The sequence below is a fragment of the Miscanthus floridulus genome, chromosome 11 (assembly GCF_019320115.1).
Source record: "Miscanthus floridulus cultivar M001 chromosome 11, ASM1932011v1, whole genome shotgun sequence".
Classification (NCBI taxonomy): domain Eukaryota; kingdom Viridiplantae; phylum Streptophyta; class Magnoliopsida; order Poales; family Poaceae; genus Miscanthus; species Miscanthus floridulus.
The window spans coordinates 37,788,376-37,803,253 of NC_089590.1; the positions used below are offsets into that span (position 1 = coordinate 37,788,376).

The 14,878-nt window shown below is 44.0% G+C and overlaps 1 pseudogene; it reads right to left on the reverse strand.

Annotated features, from left to right (window-relative positions):
• LOC136494834 (chaperone protein ClpC1, chloroplastic-like) lies at positions 1 to 7,183 on the reverse strand (annotated as a pseudogene).
• Between the last annotated feature and the right edge of the window lie 7,695 nt (positions 7,184 to 14,878).

Below are 14,878 nucleotides of genomic sequence, written 5' to 3' on the forward strand. Positions count from 1 at the left end.
CTGGAAATATTATCATTATAAAACCACTGTTATCGGAGGCTTGATACATAACTGGAAGGTTACGTACAGGTAACTGCTATATTATCATTATAAAACCACTGTTATCGGAGGCTTGATACACAGGTAACTGCTAGTAATGCAGTTAACTGCAAGGGACCAAAATTCCAACATCCTCCCCCCCCCCCCAAAAAAAAAAAAAAGGTATCCTAGCATCCATTTTGCCTCTATTCATTTCCATGGCATTTATACTGACTAATTTCCGTATCATTTCTACTGACTAACTGGGGGCACTTCTAAAAAGAAAGGAAAAAAAACAAGAGAAACCTAATGGAAGGGCGAGCCGTGTCTATCTAGTGTTACCATCTTCATGACGACCTCAGCAGAGGTGAAGAAAACCAAGATCACAGGCCGAGTAGTTCAGGTTCACCTACACTGAGAGCAGGTTCGAGTGGCTCAGCAACACCGCTACCACCTTTCAGGACTACTACCTTGCCTTCTGAATCCACATCAACAATGGCAGAGTCACCTTCTTTCACCTCACCAGCCAGCATCTTCTCCGCCAGACTATCTTCCAAGAGCCTCATGATAGCACGCCGCAGAGGCCTGGCACCATAGCTCGGGTTGTAACCTTCATCAACAACCCTATCACAGAACCTCTCCGTGACCTGGAGATCAATGCCCTTCAACCTTGAGCCTGTCAAATACTTCTTTCAGCATAATATCACCAATCTCCTTCACCTCCAACTTTGTCAGTTGCCGGAACACAATCATCTCATCCAATCTGTTAAGGAATTCTGGCCGGAAGTACTGCTTTAACTCTTCAGTCACTAGGCTCTTGATCCTGTTGTAGCTTGTGTCCTTCTCGTCATAATCAAGGTCAAACCCAATCTTGTGGCCTCCCTTCTCGATGACACTGCTTCCAACATTCGATGTCATAATCAGCAGGGTGTTCTTGAAATCAACTGTCCTCCCCTTACTGTCAGTTAGTCTGCCGTCTTCCAAGATCTGAAGCATCATATTGAATACATCTGGATGTGCCTTCTCAATCTCATCAAAGAGAACAACCGTGTATGGACGGCGACGAACAGCTTCAGTAAGTTGGCCACCCTCAGTGTAGCCAACATAACCTGGAGGTGACCCGATGAGCTTGGAGACAGTATGTCTCTCCATGAACTCACTCATGTCAAGCCTGATCATGGATTCCTCTGAGCCAAAGTAGTAGGCTGCTAGAGCCTTTGCTAATTCTGACTTGCCAACACCAGTTGGTCCAGAGAATATGAAGCTAGCAATTGGTCGATTTGGATTCTTGAGGCCAACACGAGCACGGCGGATAGCACGGCTAATGGCTTTGACGGCTTCATCCTGGCCAATGATACGTGTATGCAGTGTTTCTTCCATCTTTAGGAGACGGTCAGACTCGTCAGATGAGACTTTCTCCACTGGTATTCCAGTCCAAGAGGAGACAATATGTTGAATGTCTGCCTCTGTAACAAGAGGACCAACTTCACCAGATTCAGTCTCTGCTTTAATCATTTCCTTACTCTTGTCAATAATAGCAGTAATTTGGGCCTTAAGCTCCATTTCACGGTCCCTTAATTCCCCTGCCTGTCAATCAAGCAACAATAATTATGAGATAATATGGACAAGTTCTAGAGAAGGTATAGTTATTTCATGATCATGACAATTTCTGATTGCTTTTTTATTGAGGAAAAATTTCTGATTGCATTAGAACCTTTGTAGCATCTAGAGCAAAAAAAATCACAAAGCAAAGCGAAAATGGCTAGGTCAATTTCTATCTTTGCACAAAAAAACATAGTTCTTACTAAGCAATCCATTTAATCTTTGTATGCAACAATTTTCAGAAATCTTAATATACCTTCTTGAAATCTTGGCCACGTACAGCCTCATTCTTCTGCTTGGTTATCTGCCTGAGCTCTTTGTCCAGCTCTTTGGCTTCATCAGGCAGCTGCAACATAGACAGGAAATGTTCAGATAAGAACAATGCAACTAACCGTACTGTTTCGCATCTGACCAATTCACTGGTAGTACCTGCGCATGCCTCAGCCTAACACGGGATCCAGCTTCATCAATCAAGTCAATAGCTTTATCAGGCAGGAAGCGGTCACTGGAGAAATAAAAAAAATCACAGAAGTTTGTTAAAAGTGAACTTGAATTATAGAGTCGAATCCCAAAAACATTAATCCCATGTACAAAAACAGAGATTTTTTTAATCAACAAACTAAGCTATAACCATATGTTCTTGGAACCAATAAGTTGGTTAGCCGAAGTTGGACACACCATAAAATAGATGATTGTACTTGACATTTTGCTTCCAGAAGAGACAGTAAACACCAATCAAGTCCAATGGATGAAGGAGAAAACAACAAATTTCAGGCAGCTAAATCCTCGCATACAATGCGAACTCGTAAGAACTGACGATAATGAGACTAATCATTCAATAATGGATACTGCAATCAAGTATTCTTACTGGTGATGGAAAATCTACAAGTCTCTGCAGGCCATTTTCACTTATTCACCTCAGAATATCCAAGGGAAAAGCAACAAAACTACCATTTTACGAATAAGTGATCCCCACAGATGAAAGCGCAATATATGTCAACAACACCACGGCCAAGTCAAACTAACTTTTGAAAAAGGTAAAAGTGCAGCCACTAAGGAAAACCTACTGCCTGCAATGATGCAGATTCGTACCGACATGATATAAGCAAAAAAATTATAAAAGTGCATGCTAATAAAAAAGTATAATGCATTGCAAACCTGATATATTGATAGGACAACTGTGCTGCAGCAACTAGAGCTTCATCTGTGTATCGCAGCTTATGATGGAGTTCATATCTCTCATGAAGTCCTCTTAAGATCTGTATGGTTTCATCAACAGTTGGCTCTGGAACTTTAACTGGCTGGAATCTTCTCTCCAATGCAGGATCTTTCTCAATGTGCTTCCTATACTCATCCAGAGTTGTGGCACCAATACACTAAAGAAACAACAGTATCATAAAAGTTGTAAATTAGGGGTGAATATGTATGAGCAGTTCATATGTTATTTGCGGGCACAGTTTACTCCCTGAGACGAATTGCCTAGTGTGGGTAGCCAATCAGGGTTCAATTTGCAACCTCTACCTATTAAAAATGCTAGGGTGGACGTCTCTCCCCCTAGTCGAGTTCTTAATAAAGTAGAAGGAACTATTCAATTCTTAGAGTCGGTTAGATAAGGGCTATGGGGCCATCTTTGCACTACCTCCCATCCAGAAAAGGATGCAATTCTAGCTTGATTTTTAGCCAAACTATCTAAAGTTTGGCCAAATGTACAAGAGTATGAATATTTATGACATCAAATAGGCGTATTATGAAAATATATTCCATAACGAATCTAATGGTACTAATCTGGTATTATAAATATTTTTGACCGAATATCTGGTATTATAAATATTGATACTTTTTTTTGTATAAACTTGGTCAAACTCAAGACAGATTGGCTTCATAGTTCATACTATGCTAGAATTGCATTCTTTTCTGGATGGAGGGAGTACTTATAACAAGACGTATAAGACAAACAACATAATGCCAAATCAATAACCTATACCTGCAGTTCACCTCTAGCAAGAGCTGGTTTCAAGATGTTAGCAGCATCAATTGCACCTTCAGCTGCACCAGCTCCAATCAGTGTGTGCACTTCATCAATAAAGAGAATAATATCTTCATTTTGCTTGATTTCTTCCATAAGCTTCTTCAATCTTTCTTCGAACTCTCCACGGTACTTGGTACCAGCCACAAGGAGCCCCATGTCAAGAGTAATAACCTGGCCCAAGGAAAAGGTATTCAGTTTTCTGAAGCAACATGGAGGCAATTAGGAAGACGTATTTTACTCCCACTAGTGTTCAGTTTGCAAATAATGATTGTTCCTATTCCATCTACATCTGGTAATAACAGAATAACACTTCACCCTAATGGCATTAGTCTAAGTATTATATTCACAACAAAAGCCTGGGCACCCACATAAGGAACTTATACTGGACAAAGACCCCAGTATGTTTGTCACTAGACACTACATAATTTTGAACTGAAAATGCTGAATTCCCTCAAACAGGGCACGTGTAGGAGCACTTCGCACAATGAAGCCACCCATTGACAATTACTAGCATTAGGGATGCAATTATGAGTTATACACAAATGGGTATTTCCAGGTCAATTAATCTATTTTATCACATTTTCTTTCCTTTGAAATCCGGATTAATTCAATAAAATGAGTGTTGGGTTGACCCAGTGGTCCAGAGAAAGCAAACTTGCATCCTAACCAGCATGGAACAAAACCATGTTGATTCAAACAAACCTTCTTTCCTTCAATCGTTTCTGGAACATCCCCATTGGTGATACGCTGTGCAAGCCCCTCTGCAACAGCAGTCTTGCCAACACCAGGCTCTCCGATTAGGCAGGGGTTGTTTTTCGTTCGCCTGCCCAAAATTTGGGTTACACGTTCAATCTGGTCCTGTCTGCCAACAACTGGGTCGAGTTTTCCCTGCAGAAAAAAAAAAGATGCTTAGACTTGTTTTCTTTACTAACTCACTTATGCAATAGAGCAAACCAAAGGGGAGAGAAAATACCTCTTCTGCCAATTTTGTCAAATTAGTACCATATTCTTCAAGTGTTGGCATCTTCTGGTCACTGCTTCCTCCTCCAACACCAGCACCAACAGCTTCTGTGCTCTCACCAACCATTCTTATGACCTGCACATCATGTTAAATATGATTGCCTGCACAATTTTGACTTCGAAAGAGTTGACCACAAACAAGAACAGAAAATGATAATTGCCTGGGTATGAATGTTATTTGGATCAGCGCCAAGGATTTCAAGCACACGGGCTGCCACACCTTGACCCTCACGAAGTAGGCCCAGGAGCAAGTGCTCAGATCCTATATAGTTGTGCCCTGAATATGTAGCACTGAAGAATATTAGCAAAAAGGAAATGTACCTCTCTTAACATCCACAAACTAGTCTTCCAAACTCGGAAATGAACAAATGTAAAGGCTAGCCAGAAGTGGCAAGATTGTTTTTGGTACTACAGATTCAACAAATAATGCAATCTCAAGGTTTGACCTGAGCTCAGGAGATACTAAAATTTCAACACCACCTTAATGAACAATGTGATAGTTATCATTTCACAATCTTTCCACGTGCTACCAGCACAGATGTAGTATAGTCAAGGAAGGTGCCAGCTTTTTGCACAAACACTGTATGACATTATGGCCTTTTTTTACAATAAGTATACTTCTGAATCAATACTTATCTACAAATTCAAAAATTATAAATGCTAGTACAATCCACTTTGCATAATCATGCATCCATGCAACAATCACCACAAATGTAAGCTAAAGGTTTTCATGTCCATCAAGTAGACATGAGGAAGTCAGAACAGGATTATTTTTAAACTAAAAATAAACTACAGTTTAGGCTGATCAGATTAAAATTTGGACTCATGTCTACAGAGCCCATGAACAACAGCAAGAAATAAAAAAATTGAGGATAAAATTGCCTACTTAGAAGAAGATTACAACATGAAACTAAATGCATTTGTGGATAGATGAAGGATTACCTAGCTGGCGAGCTTCTTCAGCTGTCAGTTCCAATACACGCTTGGCACGGGGTGTGAATGGGATGTCAGGAGCCACGGACCCAGCACTACCTCGTCCAATAATCTTCTCAACTTCCACTCGGGCATCCCTAAGATTAATTCCCACAGATTTCAAAACCTTTGCTGCGATCCCAGTCCCCTCACTAATAAGCCCTAGTAACATCTGCTCTGTCCCAACAAAATTGTGGCCAAGACGTCTGGCCTCCTCCTGCGCAAGCATAATTACCTTGATGGCCTTCTCAGTGTAGCGTTCGAACATGACCCGAACCACCCCTCTTGATGCTGAACCCCGTGGCCGCGACATCTGACTAGCTACAGTAGATGCAAAGTCACGCTTTATCACGGACCTGGTGTCCAAAAAGTTTGTCTGCCGCAGCCCTTGAAAGCCACCAAGAGTAAGGGTCCGTGTCGGCATGTTATTGAGCATTGTGGCCCTCGCACGCACACGAGATCGACCAGACCCGCTCCTGTGTAATGTGGCAGGAACAATCCTAGACTGAACTAGAGTCCTCTCCATATTAAATCAGCCAAATAATCCTGAGCCAGTTATCAATGAAGCCTGCAAGAGAGACTGTATTATATCAGAAAACAAAATAACTGCACGGTGACAGCAGTTCACAAACCATTAAAAATCAAAGCAAGTTAGCAACCACACCTAAAAATATAAATAGAAAATGCATATAAGGCTCACATACAAAGGAGAAAAGACTGCCTTCTCTAAAATCAACTGTATTCATTTCTTTGACTATAAATGTTATCCCATAGGGGTTCTGAATACTAAAGCAACGTTTCAACCAGGTTCATCATCTAACAAGTGCTTGTCGAGGTGCATACCCAAAAATAAACTTAATTTGGGACTGAGGGAGTACATCAAAGAAGTACCATGCAACAGGAACATGGGTAATTAGCACAAGCAGCCATAAAAAGCACAAAACAATCACTTCCTCTGATTGCAAATCAGACATCAACATGATCTCCAATGTGTCTCGACCTATTGAGATTAACCTATACATTGTGATATATGTGAGTTTTTAGTACTGATGGCCAAAGCTTAAAAAGTTCAGCTTAGGACAAATCTAGATGAATTTACATAAATGGTCTGTATTAACCAATACAGATTGCAGTTCGTTTAGACAAAGCAACTCGAACATATCTTGTCAGTTTCTATCCTCAATAGATGGGCGCATTTTAGTGCTTGTCGATTCAACTGACTAGCCGCCGCCTTAATCCTATCCACAACGGAACATCAAACGCTGCGGTAGAGCTATCGCAGCCATTCATCCGCAGACGCACAGCGTGATAGCAACCGAAATAAACCAACGAACAAATAAAGCACAAAACGTGATTGGTTCGGAGGTAGAGAGAGATTACGCGCGGAGACTCACCGAGCGGCGAGCGGCGGCGGAGCGAAGTAAGAAGTCGTGAAGCGGGCGGAGCCAACGCTGCGGTGAGACTCTGCGCCGGCGCGGCGACCGAGCCCTAGATAAGGAGAGGAGGCCCTAGATATGATGCCGGCGCGGTGGGGGCAGGGGAGGCGGGGGAGGGGCAGGGCGGTGCGGTGGGAGCGAGGCACCGGCACGGAGACGGCTACGAGCCTAAAGAGAGAGGGAGATTGTTCGTGTCGAACGTGAACTGGTTCCGTAGGGCAGTGCCAATGGTGCATTGATGATGGTTTCTATCCTTATTAAATGATTTGTCACGTAGGTAAAATATTAATATGGCAACGTAATTAATGAAGAAAGAGAGCAAAAATCATAGACCTGGTTTCTTCATGAAGAAACCAGATCTACTCTTTACCCAATGCACCAAGAAACCATGAAATCGTCATTGGGGAGAAACCACCAGTTTCTAGGGAGCTCGTGTCGCACTCCCATTAGAGGAAAAGATAGAGTTGGGAGAGAGAAAGAGAAAATAGTTATTACTCATAGAAACCATGGGTTAGAAAGCAGTACTTTTTTTGGTGCGATATCCTATGTTATAGAAACTACTAGTTTCTTTCATTGGGACTGCCCTTAAGACTTCAAGAGAATTAAATTACCTAAAGTTCGGAGCACACGCTCCGTTAAGGTTGCGTTATTATAGGATGAAACAGTAGAGAATTTTATGTCATCCGAAATTCCGAACTCATTTCTATTAGATTGCGTTAGGTTAAGAGCCACTGTGGGATAGGGCTGGAGAGAACCAGAGACGAGACAATTCTTTTTATTGTTTAAAAACAGTTATATTTGTATCGTCCAAAATTCCAAGCTCATTTCCATTAAATTGCGTTAGGTTAAGATTCATCATGGGATAGGTTTGTAGAAGAGAACTAGAGATGAGACCATTCTTTTTATTATTTAGTTGTGTAAACGGAACCATAAATGGGATTAGTTATATGACATATGGGACCAATATCTCTTTTTTTCTTTTTCCCTTCTTCTTTTCTCATATCTCCTCGTGGTCGGGTGAATTTCCTCAACGAGCCGTCCTCTCTATAATCGTGAGCTTCGTGGCCATCCTCCCTTTGCGAGCACCCGTGGTCGGCGTCCTAGCACCGTAGACCCACTCCTCCACAACTGCGACAGCGCTCATGGCCGTCCTCCCTTGGCGAGTGCAGGCTCTAGGGCCCGCCCTATCTTCGTGAGTGCTCGTGGCTCGGACCTTCTCGGCCACCCTCTCTCCTCTTCTCCTCCCTCATGTCGCGTTGCTTCGTGTTCACGGTGTCATGTCCCAGGTGGGACGAACATATCCACTCAAATTTGGTGACGACGTTGCCCAGGATCTTGAAGGAATATTCTCACGAGGGATGACTATGTCCATGGTTGTCTCCAAACCAAACTCTAGAGCAAGGTGGGATATCCCACGTGGAATCCTTCAATCCTTGAAATCAAATACTACCTTAGTGTGTAGGGTGGAGATAGCGACTAGAGGGGAGTGAATAGTCGTTTCTAAATTTTAATCACGTCGGCTAACCGAAACAAATGCGAAATTAAATTTATCAGTCTAGCCAAGACTACACCCCTCGATCTATGTTCTCTAACACCTTGCAAATATCCTAATTAAGCAACTAAGGTGCCAGGTTAGCTAGAGCTCACCTAACCAATTCTAAAAGCAAGGTCACACAAACCTATACCACTACTACTTTAAGCAACGAGAGAGCTCCTACACATGCTAGTAAGCAAAAGTACAAAGCCACCTAAGCTTACTAGCAATGCTCAATAACAAGGCAACGAATGCCAAATTAGAGAGCGTAAATACTTAGCTACACAAACTAAGCAATATGACTAACAAGGTTACGCAAACTAAATTAGCCACGCAAGGAAACTACTTCTATGCTACACAGGCTAGAAGGTAACTAGCAATCTACACTAGCTAACTAATTACAAGAGCAACTACATAAATACAATATATATGAAAGTAATTACAAGCTTGTATAATGAGGATGTAAACCAACGGGGATACAAGGATGATACGATGATTTTTTCCTGAGGTTTACGTGCTTGGCAACACGCTAGTCCCCGTTGATACAAGCTCCAAGGTTGCCGCCAGTCCTCTTGCTAGTGGTGACCCTCAAGTCACACTTGAAAGGTTCTAATGGCTAGAGGAGGGGTGAATAGCCTATTAAAAATTTCTATAACAACACTTAACAAACCGGTTAAACAATTAAGAGGCAAAGCAAGTGTTGCGCTAGCCTACTAAAATTGCAAGCCACCTACCACAATTCTAGTTTATATGGTTTCTATCCACACAAAATCTATATCACAACACTAAGTTAGTGCGCCCTCAAATGCTAACTAAAGAGCCACACTAACCAAACTAATAAGCTCTCACAACTAGCTACACTAAGGAGCTTGACAACTAGTTTGCGGTATTGTAAAGAGAGAGAGAGCAAGATGGTTATACCGCCATGTCGAGGAATGAGCCAATCAATCACAAGAATGAATACCAATGAAAACCAATCATCTCGGAATCAAATGATGACACAATAATTTTTTACCGAGGTTCACTTGCTTGCTGGCAAGCTAGTCCTTGTTGTAACGATTCACTCAATTGGAGGTTCACGCGCTAATTGGCATCACACGCCAAACTCTCAATAGGGTGCCACACAACCAACATAAGATGAGGATCACACAAGCCATGAGCAATTCACTAGAATACCTTTTGGCTCTCCACCGGAAAAAGGTCAAGAACCCCTCATAATCACCACGATCGGAGCCGGAAACAATCACCAACCTCCTCTCGACGATCCTCACTGCTCCAAACTGTCTAGGTGGCGGCAACCACTAAGAGTAACAAGTGAATCCCGCAGCAAAACACGAACACCAAGTGCCTCTAAATATAAACACTCAAGCAATGCACTTGGATTCTCTTCCAATCTCACAAAGATGTTGAATCTATAATGGAGATGAGTGGGAGGGCTTTGGCTAAGCTCACAAGGTTGCTATGTCAATGCAAATGGCTAAGAGAGTGAGCTATAGCCGGCCAAGGGGCTTAAATAGAAGCCGCCATGAAATAGAGCCGTTGTACCCCTTCACTGGGCACTGCTTGGGGCGACCGAACACTTTGGTTAGATCGACCGGACATAGGACCCCAGCGTCCGATCAACGGATGGCTGCCACATCATCCCTCTCTTCAAATACTGAGCGCCTGATCCCAACGGTCAAGTGATGACCGGACGCAGCATAGTGCCACGATCAGACATAGGACCCCAACGTCTGGTCATTTCTAGTAAGGTTCTAGCTACGACCGAACACATCAGTTTGATCATGACCGGACGCAGGACCCCAACATCCGGTCATTTCCAGTAAGCCTCCACTCATGAAAATTCACGACCGAACGCGTCCGGTCATGCCCGACCGGACTCATCCAGCGTTCGGTCACTCAATGTCTCCTCTATGCGCCGCCACGTCAGTGGGACCGGACGCACCATGTCAATGTCTGGTCGAAGATCGACACCAGCGTCTTCACTGCTTCCACTGACTAGATGCACCAGTTCAATTGAGGCCAGCATCCAGTGCACTCTGTGAAATCCTATCTTTTCTGTACAGGGCGTCGGTGGCACCGTCGGACTGTCCGCACTCTATAGGCGGACACTCCGCCAGTGAAGTTTCTAACCCTTGCTCAAATGTGCCAACCAGCAAGTGTATCACCTTGTGCACATGTGTTAGCATATTTTTACAAATGTTTTCAAGAGTGTTAGCACTCCACTAGATCCTAAATGCATATGCAATGAGTTAGAGCATCTAGTGGTACTTTGATAACCGCATTTCAATACGAGTTTCATCCATCTTAATAGTATGGCTATCGATCCTAAATGTGATCACACTCTCTAAGTGTCTTGATCACTAAAACAAAATGGCTCCTACCACTTATGCCTTTGCCTTGAGCCTTTTGTTTTTCTCTTTCTTCTTTCAAGTCCAAACATTTGATCATCACCATGTCATCACCATCATTATGATTTTCATTATTTCTTCATCACTTGGAGTAGTGCCACCTATCTCATAATCACTTTGATAAAATAGGTTAGCACTTAGGGTTTCATCAATTTACCAAAAACAAACTAGAGCTTTCAACACTCTCCTATGTGGAGTGCTTACCACAAGCTCAAGCACTTGACCCAGTCGGACCACTTGTCGCCCTTCGTGTCTCGCTTTACTAGAGTTGCTCTTTGCAGCTCCCGCAGGGCGAGCACAATGCCCTTCACAAAGCTCTTCTCTGAAGCACCGCACAAGCTTCTTACGGGCTTCGACGGAGACCACCACCAAGCCATCTAAGAGGTGGCAACCTCCAAGAGTAACAAGCATCACCGGCTTGCAACTTGATCACCTAGTGCCACTTGATGCAACATCGTGATGCAATCACACTAGAATCGCTCACTCACTCAATCGTATGAACACTATCAAGCTAGAGTGAGTTAGAGGGCTCCCAAGCACTCTCAAGCATGGACACAAAGTCCCCCAAGGTGCTCAGCCCTAGCCATGCCCATGACCACCTTCTATTTATAGCCCCCACAAAAATAGAGCCGTTGTACCCCTTCACTGGGCACTGCTCGGGGTGACTAGACGCTCTGATCAGATCGACCAGACGCACTCGGTCTAGCGTCCAGTCAATGGATGCACACCACATGTCACCTCCGTTCAACCTCAGTCGCTTGATCTCAACAGTCAAGTGATGACCGGACGTAGCACAGTGTCAAGACCAGACGCACCTCTACCGAGTCTAGTCTTTTCTAGAGAGGTTCCATCCACGACCAGACGTGTCAGTTTGATCATGACCAGACGTAGGACCCCAGCGTCCGGTCACTTCCAGTAAGGTTTCACTCATGACAGGATGCGTCCGGTCATGCCTGACCAAACTCACCCAGTGTCCGGTCACCCACTATCTCCTTTGTGTGCCGCCACATCAGCACGACCGGGCACTGAACAGTGTTCAGCCAGAGTCCAGGCGCTTGCGTCCGGTTAAGAGACCGAGGGCGGCCTTCACTACGCGCCACTGACCAGACGCAGGACCCCAGCATCCGGTGCAGTCTATGAAACCCTGTCTTTTCTATACAGGGCGTTGGTGGCACCGTGGGACTGTCCACACTCTACGGGCGGACAGTCCGCCGGTGAAGTTTTGAACCCTTTTCTTTACCGAGTTGATCCACATCAACTCCAACTTCTTCTCCTTTGTAAATGTGCCATACCACCAAGTGTACACCACCATGTGTATGTGTGTTAGCATTTTCACAATCATTTTCCAAAGGATTAGCCACTCAACTTGCCACGTCACTCAATCCTAGCGATGATGCAAAGTTAGATCGCTCAAGTGGCACTAGATGACCGATATGCAAATAAGCTTGCCCCTCTTGATAGTACGGCCATCTATCCTAAACCTGGTCATCAACTTCTCTACACACCTATGACCAGTGATGAAATGCCCTAGGTTATACCTTTGCCTTGCGCATTCCATTCCATCTCCTCCATTTGTTGATGCAACACATGTACCAACCAATCATCAAATGATATAATCCACTTCATATCATTATGTGACTATATTGGTTCATCGATCTTGACTTCACTTGCTTTTCACCGTTGCCTTCGTCCATCGGCACCAAGTCTTGCTCAAGCTTCACCGCCACGTAGTCCATCGCTCCAAAGCCTCCGACTTGCCCTTCACGCTTGCAACCGGTCCATGAAGCCAAGTCATGTCTTGATCTTCTCCACCTTGATCACATGACTCAATGTCATGTCTCATGTGCAATGAACTACTTCATCATCACATGTGTGAGCTTTGCAACATCTCCAAGCCATTTCCACCTTCATGGCATATGTTGCTCACATACATGTACCTATGGACTAATCATCTGTGTATCTCACATAATTACAATTAGTCCACCTAGGTTGTCACTCAATTACCAAAACCACACAGGGACTTTTCAGTGTGTCTTTGGTTCATAGTAGAAAATATAAATGGTTGGATATTTACATATACGAAAACATATAGCTATAGTGTTTGTTGGGTTCAAATTCAAATATAGATGGTGTCACATGTACCGGATAGAATATGAATGATATCGACATCATATATATATGCGATTCCAATATCTAAATATTGTTGTCATTGACAAGTGGGTCCCACGTAAATAAAGGGGCAAAGCATTCTCAACCTACTACAACAATCCTCTGAAAGGTCCTTGTGTGGTTTTGGTAATTGAGTGACAACCTAGATAGACTAATTATGTTTATGTAAGATACATAGGTGATTAGTCCATAGGTACATGTGTGCGAGCAACATATGCCATAAAGGTGAAAATGGCTTGGAGATGTTGCAAAGCTCACACATGTGATGATGAAGGAGCTCATTGCAAATGAGACATGACATTGAGTCATGTGATCAAGGTGGAGAAGATCAAGACAAGACTTGGCTTGATGGACCGGTTGCAAGCGTGAAGGGCAAGTTGGAGGCTTTGGAGCGATGGACCATGTGGCGGTGAAGCTTAAGCAAGACTTGGTGCCGATGGACGAAGGCAATAGTGAAAAGCAAGTAAAGTCAAGATCGATGAACCAATATGATCACGTGATGATATGAAGTGGATCATATCATTGTTGATTGTGTTGGTGCATGTGTTGCATCGACATTGGAGGAGATGGAATGGAATGCGCAAGGCAAAGGTGTAACCTAGGGCATTTCATTTCACCGGTCATAGGTGTGTAGAGAAGTTTATGACTGGGTTTAGGATAAATGGCCGTACTATCAAGAGGGGCAAACTTGTTTGCATATCGGTCATCTAGTGCCACTCAAGTGATCTAACTTTGCATCATCGCTAGGATTGAGTGGCATGGCAACTTTAGTGGCTAATCCTTTGGAAAATGATTTATGAAAATACTAACACACATACACATGGTGGTGTACACTTGGTGGTGTTGGCACATTTGCAAAGGAGAAGAAGTTGGAGTTGATGTGGATCAACTCGGTGATGTAACGGAGGCGAGAGGGGTTTGGAACTCCACCGGCGGAGTGTCCGCCCGTATACACAAAAGACAGGGTCTCATAGAGTGGACCGGACGCTAGTCATGTGGTGATCGGACGCTAGGGTCCTATGTCCGGTCAGTGGCAGCAGAGAGCGTGCGGGCATCGGTCTTCAACTGGACGCTGGCGCTGAAAGTGACCGGACACTGGCAGGGTGCATCTGGTTAGGATGATGTATGGTGATGTAGGCAACACAGAGAAGTTGGAGAAAGACCAGACACTGATGTTGTGTCCAATCATGACCAACCAGACAAGTCCAGTCGCAACTGGAACCTTACTGGAAATGACCGAACGCTGGGGCCCTGCGTCCGGTCATCATTTGACCGTTGAGATCAAGCGACTGAGGTAGAACGGAGGCAACATGTGGTGAGCATCCGTTGACCAGATGCTGAGGTCCAGCATCCGGTTGATATGATCGGCACGTCTGGTTAACCCGAAAAACACCCAGTGAAGAGGTAACGGCTAGTTTAGCCCATGGGGCAATAAATAGAAGGTGGTCTTAGCCATGGCTGGTGCTGGGCACCTCGAGGGAGTTTGTGTCCATGCTTGAGAGTGCTTGGGAGCCCTCCATCTCACATATGCTTGATAGTGATCATCCGATTGTGTGAGAGCGATTCTAGTGTGATTGCATTGTGAGGTTGCATCGAGTGCCACTAGGTGATCGAGTTGTAAGCCAGTGGTGCTTGTTACTCTTGGAGGTTGCCACCTCTTAGACGGCTTGGTGGTGATCTCCATCGA